Source organism: Schistocerca gregaria, unplaced genomic scaffold, assembly GCF_023897955.1.
Source record: "Schistocerca gregaria isolate iqSchGreg1 unplaced genomic scaffold, iqSchGreg1.2 ptg000180l, whole genome shotgun sequence".
NCBI classification, from domain to species: Eukaryota; Metazoa; Arthropoda; class Insecta; order Orthoptera; family Acrididae; genus Schistocerca; species Schistocerca gregaria.
The window spans coordinates 10633152-10646936 of NW_026061730.1; the positions used below are offsets into that span (position 1 = coordinate 10633152).

The 13785-nt window shown below is 46.7% G+C and overlaps 11 non-coding genes across 11 annotated transcripts; all 11 read right to left on the reverse strand.

The window, feature by feature from the left end:
- Nucleotides 1-1204: 1204 nt before the first annotated feature.
- Nucleotides 1205-1277, reverse strand: Trnar-ucg (transfer RNA arginine (anticodon UCG)). The gene has a single exon. It is a non-coding gene; the product is annotated as a tRNA-Arg (tRNA).
- Nucleotides 1278-2204: 927 nt separating this feature from the next.
- Trnak-cuu (transfer RNA lysine (anticodon CUU)) lies at nucleotides 2205-2277 on the reverse strand. Its single transcript has one exon. It is a non-coding gene; the product is annotated as a tRNA-Lys (tRNA).
- Nucleotides 2278-2729: 452 nt separating this feature from the next.
- Nucleotides 2730-2802, reverse strand: Trnar-ucg (transfer RNA arginine (anticodon UCG)). Its single transcript has one exon. It is a non-coding gene; the product is annotated as a tRNA-Arg (tRNA).
- Nucleotides 2803-5761: 2959 nt separating this feature from the next.
- On the reverse strand, nucleotides 5762-5834 carry Trnar-ucg (transfer RNA arginine (anticodon UCG)). The gene has a single exon. It is a non-coding gene; the product is annotated as a tRNA-Arg (tRNA).
- A 921-nt stretch (nucleotides 5835-6755) lies between these two features.
- Trnak-cuu (transfer RNA lysine (anticodon CUU)) lies at nucleotides 6756-6828 on the reverse strand. The gene has a single exon. It is a non-coding gene; the product is annotated as a tRNA-Lys (tRNA).
- A 451-nt stretch (nucleotides 6829-7279) lies between these two features.
- Nucleotides 7280-7352, reverse strand: Trnar-ucg (transfer RNA arginine (anticodon UCG)). The gene has a single exon. It is a non-coding gene; the product is annotated as a tRNA-Arg (tRNA).
- Nucleotides 7353-10306: 2954 nt separating this feature from the next.
- On the reverse strand, nucleotides 10307-10379 carry Trnar-ucg (transfer RNA arginine (anticodon UCG)). The gene has a single exon. It is a non-coding gene; the product is annotated as a tRNA-Arg (tRNA).
- Nucleotides 10380-11297: 918 nt separating this feature from the next.
- On the reverse strand, nucleotides 11298-11370 carry Trnak-cuu (transfer RNA lysine (anticodon CUU)). Its single transcript has one exon. It is a non-coding gene; the product is annotated as a tRNA-Lys (tRNA).
- Nucleotides 11371-11821: 451 nt separating this feature from the next.
- Nucleotides 11822-11894, reverse strand: Trnar-ucg (transfer RNA arginine (anticodon UCG)). The gene has a single exon. It is a non-coding gene; the product is annotated as a tRNA-Arg (tRNA).
- Nucleotides 11895-12398: 504 nt separating this feature from the next.
- Trnat-agu (transfer RNA threonine (anticodon AGU)) lies at nucleotides 12399-12470 on the reverse strand. The gene has a single exon. It is a non-coding gene; the product is annotated as a tRNA-Thr (tRNA).
- A 336-nt stretch (nucleotides 12471-12806) lies between these two features.
- Nucleotides 12807-12879, reverse strand: Trnak-cuu (transfer RNA lysine (anticodon CUU)). The gene has a single exon. It is a non-coding gene; the product is annotated as a tRNA-Lys (tRNA).
- Between the last annotated feature and the right edge of the window lie 906 nt (nucleotides 12880-13785).

The following is a 13785-nucleotide window of genomic DNA, read 5'->3' on the forward strand; positions in this document are numbered from 1 at the left end:
CTTCTGCAGAAGCGGCGGCGGCGGCGGCGGCGACGACGACGACGACGACGACGAGAGGCTCTGAGATTTGTGAGAAATACATCTATAAAATGTAATTCAGACTGCCTCGTCCCACCTTATGCCGTACCGCTTTGGCAAATGCTTTATCTGCGCCATTCGTCTTAATGACATCTGAGAGTGATTCTTAATAGTACGCCTGTCGCTAATTGTTCGTCGTCACAGATACTGTTTGCTATACGTCCACGATGCGCAACTGATTTCCAAAATTCGTCTTCCTCTTGTGAGGATGGAACTCAGGACCCCTGGTTAACTAGACCAAAGCTCTACCACTGAGCTAAACAGGCGCAGCCTAGCGGCACTTTTGCGTCCTTCATCCATACGGTCGTCCGAATCATCAGACTTCAGCTGACAACACTTCATATTTTCGACTAATATTTGCAGCTATGGCGACCCATTACTGCTTGGCTACACATCTGACATGTAGCCGTGTTCTCTCCAACCAAAACCACTTGCGCTTCAGAACATGACTTTCACACATGTCTACAAAATCACCTTCACTTCAAATACAGTTTTCTTGCGTCTGATGGAGACGTAGGCATATTTTAAAGTTGCTATTTCCATTACATCACATTAATCAGAAAATCGGTAATTTACATCTGCAGCGGAAAAAAATTCCGTTCCGCCCAACGTAGGGTTCGAACCCAGGCCCCTGTGAATAAGAGTCTCATGCTCTACCGACTGAGCTAGCCGTGTTGCCTTGTTGGATACCTGCTGGGCAGCAGATCACACAGTACTCGTTTGGGTTGGTTGGTCCCATACAGAATCTCTCCATGCTGCCTAATGTTTTCCTAACGTCACACTCGTCACGTACTTCACTTTTATATCATATTCACTTCTGAGAGGTAAAGGAATTGCATGAAAATCTGCAGAGCTAGCGGCGTCAGAATTAACACACACACTTGATGTGACTCAAAAGCCGAACGAGTTACTTTCCGACGTTGTTTTAGATGTGCAAGTGCCAGTCAAAAATCGCGGTGAGGGCACTCTGCCGACCATTTCGCTAGTTAACACCGGTCATGAGTATGTGTTTCAGGTTCAAGACCATCTCCAAGTACAAAATGTTCAACAGCAACATTCAGACGGTTTCGTACTGCTCAATTGCTACATTAAAACGGTATGTTTCTTTTTCAGAACTGGAAAAACACGACCGTGACAGGATTCGAACCTGCAATCTTCGGATCCGAAGTCCAACGCCTTATCCATTAGGCCACACGGTCACTGACGACCAAGTATAACTTATATACGACTCATTTCGAAACGCTCACACCCCCTGAGGAATTGTGTTTTCGTTCCACACAGCCGCTGCCCCTTACTCTTTCCCACCCATTCGTTACATTCAACCTCTTACGACACCGACCAAACATAGACAGGAAAACAAGACCACACTCTTTGCGCATTCGGAATCGATGGCAGGGTGTCCCTCGCCGCATTTGCTACAATGGCCATTTGCTACTTCTGCAGAAGCGGCGGCGGCGGCGGCGGCGGCGACGACGAGGACGACGACGACGACGACGACGAGAGGCTCTGAGATTTGTGAGAAATACATCTATAAAATGTAATTCAGACTGCCTCGTCCCACCTTATGCCGTACCGCTTTGGCAAATGCTTTATCTGCGCCATTCGCCTTAATGACATCTGAGAGTGATTCTTAATAATACGCCTGTCGCTAATTGTTCGTCATCACAGATACTGTTTGCTATACGTCCACGATGCGCAACTGATTTCCAAAATTCGTCTTCCTCTTGTGAGGATGGAACTCACGACCCATGGTTTACTAGACCAATGCTCTACCACTGAGCTAAACAGGCGCCGCCTAGCGGCACTTTTGCGTTCTTCGTCCGTACGGTCGTCCGAATCATCAGACTTCAGCTGACAACACTTCATATTTTCGACTAATATTTGCAGCTATGGCGACCCATTACTGCTTGGCTACACATCTGACATGTAGCCGTGTTCTCTCCAACCAAAACCACTTGCACTTCAGAACATGACTTTCACACATGTCTACAAAATCACCTTCACTTCAAATACAGTTTTCTTGCGACTGATGGAGACGTAGGCAAATTTTAAAGTTGCTATTTCCATTACATCACGTTAATCAGAAAATCGGTAATTTACATCTGCAGTGGAAAATAATTCCGTTCCGCCCAGCGTAGGGCTCGAACCCACGACCCTGTGAATAAGAGTCTCATGCTCTACCGACTGAGCTAGCCGTGCTGCCTCGTTGGATACCTGCTGGGCAGCAGATCACACAGTAATCTTTTGGGTTGGGTGGTCCCATACAGAATCTCTCCATGCTTCCTAATGTTTTCCTAACGTCACACTCGTCACGTACTTCACTTTTATTTCATAATCATTTCTGAGAGGTAAAGGAATTGCATGACAATCTGCAGAGCTAGCGGCGTCAAAATTAACACACATACTTGATGTGACTCAAAAGCCGAACGAGTTACTTTCCGACGTTGTTTTAGATGTGCAAGTGCCAGTCAAAACTCGCGGTGAGGGCACTCTGCCGACCATTTCGCTAGTTAACACCGGTCTTGTTGTGTGTGTTTCAGGTTCAAGACCATCTCCAAGTACAAAATGGTCAACAGCAACATTCAGACGGTTTCGTACTGCTCAATTGCTACATTAAAACGGTATGTTTCTTTTTCAGAACTGGAAAAACACGACCGTGACAGGATTCGAACCTGCAATCTTCGGATCCGAAGTCCGACGCCTTATCCATTAGGCAACACGGTCACTGACGACCAAGTATAACTTATATACGACTCATCTCGAAACGCTCACACCCCCTGAGGAATTGTGCTTTCGTTCCACACAGCCGCTGCCCCTTACTCTTTCACACCCATTCGTTACATTCAACCTCTTACGAGACCGACCAAACATAGACAGGAAAACAAGACCACACACTTTGCGCATTCGGAATCGATGGCAGGGTGTCCATCGCCGCATTTGCTACGATGGCCTTTTGCTACTTCTGCAGAAGCGACGACGACGACGACGACGACGACCGCGAGACGCTCAGAGATTTGTGAGAAATACATCTATAAAATGTAATTTAGACTGCCTCGTCCCACCTTATGCTATACCGCTTTGGCAAATGCTTTATCTGCGCCATTCGCCTTAGTCACATCTGAGAGTAATTCTTTATAATACGCCTGTCGCTAATTGTTCCCCATCACAGATACTGCTTTCTATACGGCCACGACGCGCAACTGATTTCCAAGATTCGTCTTCCTCCTGTGAGGATGGAACTCACGACCCCTGGTATACTAGACCAATGCTCTACCACTGTGCTAAACAGGCGCCGCCTAGCGGCACTTTTGCGTTCTTCGTCCGTGTGGTCGTCTGAATCATCAGACTATAGCTGACAACACTTCATATTTTCGACTAATATTAGCAGCTATGCCGACCCATTACTGCTTGGCTACATATCTGACACGTAGCCGTGTTCTCTCCAAACAAAACCACCTGCACTTCGGAACATGACTTTCACACATGTCTACAAAATCACCTTCACCTTCAAATACAGTTTTCTTGCGACTGATTGAGACGTAGGCAAATTTTAAAGTTGCTATTTCCATTACATCACGTTAATCAGAAAATCGGTAATTTACATCTGCAGCGGAGAAAAATTCCGTTCCGCCCAGCGTAGGGCTCGTACCCACGACCCTGCGAATAAGAGTCTCATGCTCTACCGACTGAGCTAGCCGTGCTGCCTCGTTGGATACCTGCTGGGCAGCAGATCACACAGTACTCGTTTGGGTTGGTTGGTCCCATACAGAATCTCTCTATGCTGCCTAATGTTTTCCTAACGTCACACTCGTCACGTACTTCACTTTTATATCATATTCACTTCTGAGAGGTAAAGGAATTGCATGAAAATCTGCAGAGCTAGCGGCGTCAAAATTAGCACACATACTTGATGTGACTCAAAAGTCGAACGAGTTACTTTCCGACGTTGTTTTAGATGTGCAAGTGCCAGTCACACCTCGCGGTGAGGCCACTCTGCCGTTCATTTCGCTAGTTAACACCTGTCTTGTTTTGTGTGTTTCAAGCTCAAGACCATCTCCAAGCACAAAATGCTCAACAGCAACATTCAGACGGTTTCGTACTGCTCAATTGCTACATTAAAACGATACGTTTCTTTTTCAGAACTGGAAAAACACGACCGTGACAGGATTCGAAGCTGCAATCTTTGGATCCGAAGTCCGACGCCTTATCGATTAGGCCACACGGTCACTGACGACCAAGTATAACTTATATACGACTCATCTCGAAACGCTCACACCCCCTGAGGAACTGTGTTTTCGTTCCACACAGCCATTGCCCCTTACTCTTCCCCACCCATTCGTTACATTCAACCTCTTACGAGACCGACCAAACATAGACAGGAAAACAAGACCACACACTTTGGGCATTCGGAATCGATGGCAGGGTGTCCCTCGCCGCATTTGCTACGATGGCCATTTGCTACTTCTGCAGAAGCGGCGGCGGCGGCGGCGGCGACGACGACGACGACGACGACGACGACGACGACGACCGCGAGAGGCTCAGAGATTTGTGAGAAATACATCTATAAAATGTAATTTAGACTGCCTCGTCCCACCTTATGCTATACCGCTTTGGCAAATGCTTTATCTGCGCCATTCGCCTTAGTCACATCTGAGAGTAATTCTTAATAATACGCCTGTCGCTAATTGTTCCTCATCACAGATACTGTTTGCTATACGGCCACGATGCGCAACTGATTTCCAAAATTCGTCTTCCTCCTGTGAGGATGGAACTCACGACCCCTGGTTTACTAGACCAATGCTCTACCACTGACCTAAACAGGCGCCGCCTAGCGGCACTTTTGCGTACTTCGTCCGTACGGTCGTCTGAATCATCAGACTATAGCTGACAACACTTCATATTTTCGACTAATATTAGCAGCTATGCCGACCCATTACTGCTTGGCTACACATCTGACACGTAGCCGTGTTCTCTCCAAACAAAACCACCTGCACTTCGGAACATGATTTTCACACATGTCTACAAAATCACCTTCACCTTCAAATACAGTTTTCTTGCGACTGATTGAGACGTAGGCAAATTTTAAAGTTGCTATTTCCATTACATCACGTTAATCAGAAAATCGGTAATTTACATCTGCAGCGGAGAAAAATTCCGTTCCGCCCAGCGTAGGGCTCGTACCCACGACCCTGCGAATAAGAGTCTCATGCTCTACCGACTGAGCTAGCCGTGCTGCCTCGTTGGATACCTGCTGTGCAGCAGATCACACAGTACTCGTTTGGGTTGGTTGGTCCCATACAGAATCTCTCTATGCTGCCTAATGTTTTCCTAACGTCACACTCGTCACGTACTTCACTTTTATATCATATTCACTTCTGAGAGGTAAAGGAATTGCATGAAAATCTGCAGAGCTAGTGGCGTCAAAATAACACACACACTTGATGTGACTCAAAAGCCGAACGAGTTACTTTCCGACGTTGTTTTAGATGTGCAAGTGCCAGTCAAAAATCGCGGTGAGGGCACTCTGCCGACCATTTCGCTAGTTAACACCGGTCATGAGTGTGTGTTTCAGGTTCAAGACCATCTCCAAGTACAAAATGGTCAACAGCAACATTCAGACGGTTTCGTACTGCTCAATTGCTACATTAAAACGGTATGTTTCTTTTTCAGAACTGGAAAAACACGACCGTGACAGGATTCGAACCTGCAATCTTCGGATCCGAAGTCCAACGCCTTATCCATTAGGCCACACGGTCACTGACGACCAAGTGTAACTTATATACGACTCATTTCGAAACGCTCACACCCCCTGAGGAATTGTGTTTTCGTTCCACACAGCCGCTGCCCCTTACTCTTTCCCACCCATTCGTTACATTCAACCTCTTACGACACCGACCAAACATAGACAGGAAAACAAGACCACACACTTTGCGCATTGGGAATCGATGGCAGGGTGTCTCTCGCCGCATTTGCTACGATGGCCATTTGCTACTTCTGCAGAAGCGGCGGCGGCGACGCCGACGACGACGACGACGACGACGACGACCGCGAGAGGCTCTGAGATTTGTGAGAAATACATCTATAAAATGTAATTCAGACTGCCTCGTCCCACCTTATGCCGTACCGCTTTGGCAAATGCTTTATCTACGCCATTCGCCTTAATCACATCTGAGAGTAATTTTTGATAATACGCATGTCGCTAATTGTTCGTCATCACAGATACTGTTTGCTATACCTCTACGATGCGCAACTGATTTCCAAAATTCGTCTTAATCCTGTGAGGATGGAACTCACGACCCCTGGTTTACTAGACCAATGCTCTACCACTGAGCTAAACAGGCGCCGCCTAGCGGCACTTTTGCGTACTTCGTCCTTACGGTCGTCTGAATCATCAGACTTCAGCTGACAACACTTCATATTTTCGACTAATATTTGCAGCTATGGCGACCCATTACTGCTTGGCTACACATCTGACACGTAGCCATGTTCTCTCCAACCAAAACCACTTTCACTTCAGAACATGACTTTCACACATGTCTACAAAATCACCTTCACTTCAAATACAGTTTTCTTGCGTCTGATGGAGACGTAGGCAAATTTTAAAGTTGCTATTTCCATTACATCACGTTAATCAGAAAATCGGTAATTTACATCTGCAGTGGAAAAAAATTCCGTTCCGCCCAGCGTAGGGCTCGAACCCACGACCCTGTGAATAAGAGTCTCATGCTCTACCGACTGAGCTAGCCGTGCTGCCTCGTTGGATACCTGCCTGGCAGCAGATCACACAGTACTCGTTTGGGTTGGTTGGTCCCATACAGAATCTCTCCATGCTGCCTAATGTTTTCCTAACGTCACACTCGTCACGTACTTCACTTTTATATCATATTCACTTCTGAGAGGTAAAGGAATTGCATGAAAATCTGCAGAGCTAGCGGCGTCAAAATTAACACACACACTTGATGTGACTCAAAAGCCGAACGAGTTACTTTCCGACGTTGTTTTAGATGTGCAAGTGCCAGTCAAAAATCGCGGTGAGGGCACTCTGCCGACCATTTCGCTAGTTAACACCGGTCATGTGTGTGTGTTTCAGGTTCAAGACCATCTCCAAGTACAAAATGGTCAACAGCAACATTCAGACGGTTTCGTACTGCTCAATTGCTACATTAAAACGGTATGTTTCTTTTTCAGAACTGGAAAAACACGACCGTGACAGGATTCGAACCTGCAATCTTCGGATCCGAAGTCCGACGCCTTATCCATTAGGCAACACGGTCACTGACGACCAAGTATAACTTATATACGACTCATCTCGAAACGCTCACACCCCCTGAGGAATTGTGCTTTCGTTCCACACAGCCGCTGCCCCTTACTCTTTCACACCCATTCGTTACATTCAACCTCTTACGAGACCGACCAAACATAGACAGGAAAACAAGACCACACACTTTGCGCATTCGGAATCGATGGCAGGGTGTCCATCGCCGCATTTGCTACGATGGCCTTTTGCTACTTCTGCAGAAGCGACGACGACGACGACGACGACGACCGCGAGACGCTCAGAGATTTGTGAGAAATACATCTATAAAATGTAATTTAGACTGCCTCGTCCCACCTTATGCTATACCGCTTTGGCAAATGCTTTATCTGCGCCATTCGCCTTAGTCACATCTGAGAGTAATTCTTTATAATACGCCTGTCGCTAATTGTTCCCCATCACAGATACTGCTTTCTATACGGCCACGACGCGCAACTGATTTCCAAGATTCGTCTTCCTCCTGTGAGGATGGAACTCACGACCCCTGGTATACTAGACCAATGCTCTACCACTGTGCTAAACAGGCGCCGCCTAGCGGCACTTTTGCGTTCTTCGTCCGTGTGGTCGTCTGAATCATCAGACTATAGCTGACAACACTTCATATTTTCGACTAATATTAGCAGCTATGCCGACCCATTACTGCTTGGCTACACATCTGACACGTAGCCGTGTTCTCTCCAAACAAAACCACCTGCACTTCGGAACATGACTTTCACACATGTCTACAAAATCACCTTCACCTTCAAATACAGTTTTCTTGCGACTGATTGAGACGTAGGCAAATTTTAAAGTTGCTATTTCCATTACATCACGTTAATCAGAAAATCGGTAATTTACATCTGCAGCGGAGAAAAATTCCGTTCCGCCCAGCGTAGGGCTCGTACCCACGACCCTGCGAATAAGAGTCTCATGCTCTACCGACTGAGCTAGCCGTGCTGCCTCGTTGGATACCTGCTGGGCAGCAGATCACACAGTACTCGTTTGGGTTGGTTGGTCCCATACAGAATCTCTCTATGCTGCCTAATGTTTTCCTAACGTCACACTCGTCACGTACTTCACTTTTATATCATATTCACTTCTGAGAGGTAAAGGAATTGCATGAAAATCTGCAGAGCTAGCGGCGTCAAAATTAGCACACATACTTGATGTGACTCAAAAGTCGAACGAGTTACTTTCCGACGTTGTTTTAGATGTGCAAGTGCCAGTCACACCTCGCGGTGAGGCCACTCTGCAGTTCATTTCGCTAGTTAACACCTGTCTTGTTGTGTGTGTTTCAAGCTCAAGACCATCTCCAAGCACAAAATGCTCAACAGCAACATTCAGACGGTTTCGTACTGCTCAATTGCTACATTAAAACGATACGTTTCTTTTTCAGAACTGGAAAAACACGACCGTGACAGGATTCGAAGCTGCAATCTTTGGATCCGAAGTCCGACGCCTTATCGATTAGGCCACACGGTCACTGACGACCAAGTATAACTTATATACGACTCATCTCGAAACGCTCACACCCCCTGAGGAACTGTGTTTTCGTTCCACACAGCCATTGCCCCTTACTCTTCCCCACCCATTCGTTACATTCAACCTCTTACGAGACCGACCAAACATAGACAGGAAAACAAGACCACACACTTTGGGCATTCGGAATCGATGGCAGGGTGTCCCTCGCCGCATTTGCTACGATGGCCATTTGTTACTTCTGCAGAAGCGGCGGCGGCGGCGGCGACGACGACGACGACGACGACGACGACGACGACCGCGAGAGGCTCAGAGATTTGTGAGAAATACATCTATAAAATGTAATTTAGACTGCCTCGTCCCACCTTATGCTATACCGCTTTGGCAAATGCTTTATCTGCGCCATTCGCCTTAGTCACATCTGAGAGTAATTCTTAATAATACGCCTGTCGCTAATTGTTCCTCATCACAGATACTGTTTGCTATACGGCCACGATGCGCAACTGATTTCCAAAATTCGTCTTCCTCCTGTGAGGATGGAACTCACGACCCCTGGTTTACTAGACCAATGCTCTACCACTGACCTAAACAGGCGCCGCCTAGCGGCACTTTTGCGTACTTCGTCCGTACGGTCGTCTGAATCATCAGACTATAGCTGACAACACTTCATATTTTCGACTAATATTAGCAGCTATGCCGACCCATTACTGCTTGGCTACACATCTGACACGTAGCCGTGTTCTCTCCAAACAAAACCACCTGCACTTCGGAACATGATTTTCACACATGTCTACAAAATCACCTTCACCTTCAAATACAGTTTTCTTGCGACTGATTGAGACGTAGGCAAATTTTAAAGTTGCTATTTCCATTACATCACGTTAATCAGAAAATCGGTAATTTACATCTGCAGCGGAGAAAAATTCCGTTCCGCCCAGCGTAGGGCTCGTACCCACGACCCTGCGAATAAGGGTCTCATGCTCTACCGACTGAGCTAGCCGTGCTGCCTCGTTGGATACCTGCTGTGCAGCAGATCACACAGTACTCGTTTGGGTTGGTTGGTCCCATACAGAATCTCTCTATGCTGCCTAATGTTTTCCTAACGTCACACTCGTCACGTACTTCACTTTTATATCATATTCACTTCTGAGAGGTAAAGGAATTGCATGAAAATCTGCAGAGCTAGTGGCGTCAAAATTAACACACACACTTGATGTGACTCAAAAGCCGAACGAGTTACTTTCCGACGTTGTTTTAGATGTGCAAGTGCCAGTCAAAAATCGCGGTGAGGGCACTCTGCCGACCATTTCGCTAGTTAACACCGGTCATGAGTGTGTGTTTCAGGTTCAAGACCATCTCCAAGTACAAAATGGTCAACAGCAACATTCAGACGGTTTCGTACTGCTCAATTGCTACATTAAAACGGTATGTTTCTTTTTCAGAACTGGAAAAACACGACCGTGACAGGATTCGAACCTGCAATCTTCGGATCCGAAGTCCAACGCTTTATCCATTAGGCCACACGGTCACTGACGACCAAGTATAACTTATATACGACTCATTTCTAAACGCTCACACCCCCTGAGGAATTGTGTTTTCGTTCCACACAGCCGCTGCCCCTTACTCTTTCCCACCCATTCGTTACATTCAACCTCTTACGACACCGACCAAACATAGACAGGAAAACAAGACCACACACTTTGCGCATTCGGAATCGATGGCAGGGTGTCTCTCGCCGCATTTGCTACGATGGCCATTTGCTACTTCTGCAGAAGCGGCGGCGGCGACGCCGACGACGACGACGACGACGACGACCGCGAGAGGCTCAGAGATTTGTGAGAAATACATCTATAAAATGTAATTCAGACTGCCTCGTCCCACCTTATGCCGTACCGCTTTGGCAAATGCTTTATCTACGCCATTCGCCTTAATCACATCTGAAAGTAATTTTTGATAATACGCATGTCGCTAATTGTTCGTCATCACAGATACTGTTTGCTATACCTCTACGATGCGCAACTGATTTCCAAAATTCGTCTTAATCCTGTGAGGATGGAACTCACGACCCCTGGTTTACTAGACCAATGCTCTACCACTGAGCTAAACAGGCGCCGCCTAGCGGCACTTTTGCGTACTTCGTCCTTACGGTCGTCTGAATCATCAGACTTCAGCTGACAACACTTCATATTTTCGACTAATATTTGCAGCTATGGCGACCCATTACTGCTTGGCTACACATCTGACACGTAGCCATGTTCTCTCCAACCAAAACCACTTTCACTTCAGAACATGACTTTCACACATGTCTACAAAATCACCTTCACTTCAAATACAGTTTTCTTGCGTCTGATGGAGACGTAGGCAAATTTTAAAGTTGCTATTTCCATTACATCACGTTAATCAGAAAATCGGTAATTTACATCTGCAGTGGAAAGAAATTCCGTTCCGCCCAGCGTAGGGCTCGAACCCACGACCCTGTGAATAAGAGTCTCATGCTCTACCGACTGAGCTAGCCGTGCTGCCTCGTTGGATACCTGCCTGGCAGCAGATCACACAGTACTCGTTTGGGTTGGTTGGTCCCATACAGAATCTCTCCATGCTGCCTAATGTTTTCCTAACGTCACACTCGTCACGTACTTCACTTTTATATCATATTCACTTCTGAGAGGTAAAGGAATTGCATGAAAATCTGCAGAGCTAGCGGCGTCAAAATTAACACACACACTTGATGTGACTCAAAAGCCGAACGAGTTACTTTCCGACGTTGTTTTAGATGTGCAAGTGCCAGTCAAAAATCGCGGTGAGGGCACTCTGCCGACCATTTCGCTAGTTAACACCGGTCATGTGTGTGTGTTTCAGGTTCAAGACCATCTCCAAGTACAAAATGGTCAACAGCAACATTCAGACGGTTTCGTACTGCTCAATTGCTACATTAAAACGGTATGTTTCTTTTTCAGAACTGGAAAAACACGACCGTGACAGGATTCGAACCTGCAATCTTCGGATCCGAAGTCCGACGCCTTATCCATTAGGCCACACGGTCACTGACGACCAAGTATAATTTATATACGACTCATTTCGAAACGCTCACACCCCCTGAGGAATTGTGATTTCGTTCCACACAGCCGCTGCCCCTTACTCTTTCCCACCCATTCGTTACATTCAACCTCTTACGACACCGACCAAACATAGACAGGAAAACAAGACCACACTCTTTGCGCATTCGGAATCGATGGCAGGGTGTCCCTCGCCGCATTTGCTACGATGGCCATTTGCTACTTCTGCAGAAGCGGCGGCGGCGGCGACGACGACGACGACGACGACGACGAGAGGCTCTGAGATTTGTGAGAAATACATCTATAAAATGTAATTCAGACTGCCTCGTCCCACCTTATGCCGTACCGCTTTGGCAAATGCTTTATCTGCGCCATTCGCCTTAATGACATCTGAGAGTGATTCTTAATAGTACGCCTGTCGCTAATTGTTCGTCATCACAGATACTGTTTGCTATACGTCCACGATGCGCAACTGATTTCCAAAATTCGTCTTCCTCTTGTGAGGATGGAACTCACGACCCCTGGTTTACTAGACCAATGCTCTACCACTGAGCTAAACAGGCGCCGCCTAGCGGCACTTTTGCGTACTTCGTCCGTACGGTCGTCCGAATCATCAGACTTCAGCTGACAACACTTCATATTTTCGACTAATATTTGCAGCTATGGCGACCCATTACTGCTTGGCTACACATCTGACATGTAGCCGTGTTCTCTCCAACCAAAACCACTTGCACTTCAGAACATGACTTTCACACATGTCTACAAAATCACCTTCACTTCAAATACAGTTTTCTTGCGACTGATGGAGACGTAGGCAAATTTTAAAGTTGCTATTTCCATTACATCACGTTAATCAGAAAATCGGTAATTTACATCTGAAGCGGAAAAAAATTCCGTTCCGCTCAGCGTAGGGCTCGAACCCACGACACTGTGAATAAGAGTCTCATGCTCTACCGACTGAGCTAGCCGTGCTGCCTCGTTGGATACCTGCTGGGCAGCAGATCACACAGTACTCGTTTGGGTTGGTTGGTCCCATACAGAATCTCTCCATGCTGCCTAATGTTTTCCTAACGTCACACTCGTCACGTAATTCACTTTTATATCATATTCACTTCTGAGAGGTAAAGGAATTGCATGAAAATCTGCAGAGCTAGCGGCGTCAAAATTAACACACACACCTGATGTGACTCAAAAGCTGAACGAGTTACTTTCCGACGTTGTTTTAGATGTGCAAGTACCAGTCAAAAATCGCGGTGAGGGCACTCTGCCGACCATTTCGCTAGTTAACACCGGTCATGAGTGTGTGTTTCAGGTTCAAGACCATCTCCAAGTACAAAATGGTCAACAGCAACATTCAGACGGTTTCGTACTGCTCAATTGCTACATTAAAACGGTATGTTTCTTTTTCAGAATTGGAAAAACACGACCGTGACAAGATTCGAACCGGCAATCTTCGGATCCGAAGTCTAACGCCTTATTCATTAGGCCACACGGTCACTGACGACCAAGTATAACTTATATACGACTCATTTCGAAACGCTCACACCCCCTGAGGAATTGTGTTTTCGTTCCACACAGCCGCTGCCCCTTACTCTTTCCCACCCATTCGTTACATTCAACCTCTTACGACACCGACCAAACATAGACAGGAAAACAAGACCACACACTTTGCGCATTCGGAATCTATGGCAGAGTGTCCCTCGCCGCATTTGCTACAATGGCCATTTGCTACTTCTGCAGAAGCGGCGGCGGCGGCGGCGGCGGCGGCGGCGGCGGCGGCGACGACGACGACGAGAGGCTCTGAGATTTGTGAGAAATACATCTATAAAATGTAATTCAGACTGCCTCGTCCCACCTTATGCCGTACCGCTTTGGCAA